The sequence below is a fragment of the Solanum pennellii genome, chromosome 8 (genome assembly GCF_001406875.1).
Source record: "Solanum pennellii chromosome 8, SPENNV200".
Lineage (NCBI taxonomy): Eukaryota > Viridiplantae > Streptophyta > Magnoliopsida > Solanales > Solanaceae > Solanum > Solanum pennellii.
The window spans coordinates 29746111-29751005 of record NC_028644.1 but is presented as its reverse complement, the minus strand read 5'-3'; the positions used below and the strand labels follow the sequence as shown (position 1 = coordinate 29751005).

General features: G+C 34.4%; 1 pseudogene; it reads left to right on the top strand.

The window, feature by feature from the left end:
• The first annotated feature begins 336 nt into the window (after nucleotides 1–336).
• LOC107027569 lies at nucleotides 337–1400 on the top strand (annotated as a pseudogene).
• Nucleotides 1401–4895: the final 3495 nt, after the last annotated feature.

The following is a 4895-nucleotide window of genomic DNA, read 5'->3' as shown; positions in this document are numbered from 1 at the left end:
GCCAAGTTAAGAGAGTTCACAAAAACTTAGATGTGTGATTTTTCTCCAATGTGTTTGAAGGTACTACAGGAGAATATTGATAGGTCAATGAATTGTAATATTGAATTTAATGGATTTGATGGGTTTGAAGTAAGAGAATAACCATTTCAATATAGTGTGGATCTTGGTAGGTGGATTTGTAGTTGTAGGGTATGACAGTTAAAAGGCATACCATGTGTACATGTTGTGGCTGCCATTTACTTTAAGAGAGGTAAACCCCTTGACTACATTGACAACTGCTATAGTAAGGCAACTTACTTGAGGACTTATGCCGATGTCCTTCAACTTGTCACTAACATGAAGATGTGTCCTGAATCTACTAACCCCACAGTTGCACCACCAAAAATAAAAAGCATGTATGGCAGGCTAGATAAACTTAGAAAGAAGGAAGCTGGTGAAAGTAAAAAATATGGAAAGCTACCTAGAATTGGACTTTCCATGACATGTAGTAACTGTAATGTTAGCCACAACAAGAGAGGATGTCCACGAAGGGTTGAGTCATCAATTAGGGAAGAACCATCAAATACATACAAGGGAAAGGGCAAAACTTCATGTTTAGGGAGACCAAAGGTAACATCTTTAACTTTATTTTGGTATGTGATATTAATATCAAATGTATTACTTACATTTATTTTTAAATATATGTATAGAAAGCATAAAACAGAAGGTGAGCATTCTACAAAGAGGTCAAGAGGAGGACCACCTGCATCACCTAGTGCATCTCCAGGACCTGCAAAGAGGTAAAGAGAAAGACCACCTGTTGTAGCACCTAGTGCATCTCCAGGACCTGCAAAGAGGTCAATAGGAAAACCACCTGCTGCACCTAGAGCATCTGCAACACCTACACAATAGGAAGACCACTTGTCACACCTAGTGAACCTAATTCATCTACATTAACTGCAAAAAGTGCAAGATGAAGACCACCTGCAACACCTAGTGCACCTCCTACATGTACATCACTTGACAATAGTAACAAAGGAAGAAGAAGGGGTAAGGGAAACACAACCTCATACAAAGGGCAAGCAATCATTGGAATTGGTGTGTTTCAGGCTGAAAATGGATACAAAGCTCTTAATGTAAGTGGTTTCTATTGATTCAATTACACTATTTTTTAATGTTTAACTACAAACTGAATCAGTAATTATTTCATACTTTGAATAAAGCCTGGGATGTCAAGTTGTAAGATCTTCTCTACTGGTACAACAACGGTGATAAAATCTGCTGATGTTACTGGTTACAAACCAAGTACTGCACCCAAGTTGAAATGGAATGAAAAAGCAGCAATCTCAACAAGAAAACTTCATGAAATGAGAGAGGAACAAAGAAAATCAAGAGGAAGTAGTTCAAACAATACAATCTAGGAAGTAATGATATTGCAGTACTGTTTTAAGTAGGCATGAAAAACATTGCTCATTTTGAATGATGATGTATTAGTATTGAACATCAAATTCTATTTTTGTTTTGGTTTTTGGTTTTTGATTGTAATTTGACCTTATGTGAGGCCTGTTTTACAATCGATTATATCTATTAAAGGCCTTTTCTCTTACAAATTGTGTTATGTTTGTCCTTATTTGTTGCACTATAGACACTAATATAGACACTCTTACAAATGGTGTTATGTCTATTAAATTCCTGGTTTATAATCGAAAAGATTCATGATATTGATATACAAAATTTCTAATATTACATATGACAATCAAAAGAGAGTTTCAACTCCTTTCACTAATCACTACTCACATACCTTTTGACAATTTGATTAGTTGAATACTTGAAGAACCCTACTTCGAAATAGGTTGTTGATAAACAAGGCAACAACACAAATCAAAATACATAAAATACCTTCCAATCAAACTTACACCATTTCAAATTTCTTCGTTTGAACCTCTTCTCTACTGTCAAATTACCAATCAAAACTTGTTGCTCATTGATTTGAATATGTCTCTTCCAAACTTCATCTTCTAATTCTTTGATTTTGTTCACCAATTTTAAGAGGATAAATTGAGATCTTGGATCGATTTCTAATCTATATCTCTATCAAAAAAAATTACAATTGTTCGACTGAAAAAATAGAAACAATATATTAACGTTATTAACATTCACATCAGTTAAACCCAACAAAATCAAACAATTTAAGAAAAGTCACATACACCATAGTAGGTGCAAGACCAAAATTATCTTCTGGGTTCGACTTCGACAAGAAGTCTGCATATGCAACAAACTTTCATGTTTGCATCGTACTATGGTTTTGAGCATAGGGTTTGATTCTTCCATGCATAGCTTATTCAGTTTCACGTTTGAAATTACTAACCCTAATTAACACAAAACAAAATAATCAAGCTGTTGAATTTGGGAAAAAGTCAAGCTGAAATTCTAGAAAATTACAAACCCTCAATTCAATCTTAGTTGAAGAAGAGACGACGACTTCTGTTAATAAGAGAAAAGGTGGATGAAGAACAAAGAAGAGAGCTTTTGTTCAAGAACAAAAGAGATGGAGATAAATGAATTGGGAAAAGATTAAAAAATAAATGTATGGTTAAATAAAGAGTAAAGTTACCGTTGGGAGGCTTATTTGGAATCCACATGGACATTTTATTACGTTCTTACGCGCCTCACGGAGGTGAGTTCACATATGTGGACACATCAGCGTCTGAGGGTGCACTAATATAAAATAAAAAAGGTTCAGGGGGATAATAGGACCTCCGCAAAGGTTAAGTGTGTAGTTGGAAATATTGTTAAAGCTTGAGGGGGCATTTGACCCTTTTCTCCCAAATTTAAAGTCAAACAAGAACCATGGAATCAGTGCAACAAATTTAGGAATTGCCTTCTTCAAAAGGTCCTAAAGTATTCCTCGAACTTGTGTCACAAAATATGACATAATTTGCGGCCTAAAACGGTGGAAACAACAACACGCAACGAAAACACAAATTTAAAAAAGAAGGGTAGCACCTTTCATGCCAATTTTACATCTAACAAAGTGTAAACAACACAATCCAATTACTTTACCATGTATACCTCACAATTATAAGAGTGTGGGAATTCAAATTACAAATATTGGAGCTAAAACAAAGGAGATACGCTATCCTACCAAGGTAGGTCATGATTGACTTTAAATAAAGAGTCCAGGTCGGTGGCCTTTGCGATCACGAGGTCATCCAGATGCTCACAAATTCGATCACATGTGCATGAACACACACGCCAACCATTTGCAAACTCAAGGGTCTCAACTGGTAGCTAAGTGCAAGGCCTCAAAAACTTAGAAGGGGTATCCAAGACTCATTCGGAATCCTGTGCATGCAACCCAATTATATTTTGCATCACAGATTCAAAGGAACCATCAAAACATCCATCTGAGGTTGTTTTGATAAAAATGTTTTGATAAAACTGGGTCTCTCACTCAATTTCTATTTTAAGTTGAAATTCACAAAGGGTCTTGGAATCCTCAGGACCTAAGCGAAGGGTAGTTTTAGACCAAACTCAATGTTTTAGAGCTAACAATGATGATAAAATTCTCATTTGAGCTCATTTACTTAAAATATTGACTAAAGTCAAACTTAGGCCTCAATTTGAAAGTTAAAATGCCTAATTGCACAAACTCACGCTGAAAGCCTTGGGAGTCGTGATGACTATGTTACTAGCATAAAATAACCATCCTGGAGCTAATGGAATCATCAAAATTGTATTCTGAGGTCATCTTCTTGAACTTTGGGTAAAAATGACCATTTAAGGTTCCAAAGCTTCAAAACACTAAAACTCGCATTAAAACCAAACGAACGATCAGGTGACCGAACTGTCAGTTGCAACAAGTCATAAATGACTTTGTGTCTCTACATGAAATCTCTAAACGACGAAGAGGATTCATAAACACAAAAAATACTTGGAGGTCATTATATAATTATGCATATAATTTTTATTCGTGATACATTTTCTTATTATAGAAATATGTTTATTTAGAACTCTTTCAAAAATCACGTAACAATAATTTTATATTGTTGCATAATTTTTATTTACATATCATACAATTATTTTTTTTAATATAAAAATTTAAAATATTATTTTTTTTCAAAAATTACTATTTTGTTGTTGAAATGAAATTTTCATACTATTTTTTATATAATGTTTAATTAGCTATTAACATTCAACTATTGAAAAAAAATGTCTTAATCATTTTGTCACGATTCAAGCTTACGCCATGGACGTGGTTGACACTCGAGAACCATTGATGACCCTCAAGTGAACCTTCATCTTGATTGACTACAAGCGAAAGATTTCACCTTTATCTTACCGTTAGTAGTTTTCAGATGTCGTGGGTTTTGTCCCGATCTCCTTCTATAATAGTAGAAGCTTCATAGATAGACAAAGTTGAGGAGTTTCAATATTTAATTTTATTATTTTGAGTATTGTAAAGACTTTTAAAAAGGTTGAATATTCGAGTTTATTGAACTTATTTTAGTTTTAAGATTTGTATGCTTGAGTTACTCATCTGTAATCAGCCATGATGAATGTTAGCTTGTGGACTAGCAATGGTTCTCGAGTGCCATCCACGTCCAGGATGTAGGCTCGGGTCGTGATATTTTCCTAATTAATTAGTTCTTATACTACATTGTTTAACCTTCACTAAGACCCCTATATAAGCTTTTCAACCCCCAAATTAACCCATTTAGTTCATTATTCCAAATTCACAAAAAGAATACCAAATTCCTCTCCAAATATTCTCTTTCTAGAAACTTGAAGAAGGATTCATCTAGGGTTTCAAGCCAAGGTCCCAATTCCTCCATTAAAGTCTAGCAATTGGAGTCAAGGTACGATAGTTTTCATCCATGAATTTCTTCCATCCATAGAGTTCCTAAATCTCTCTA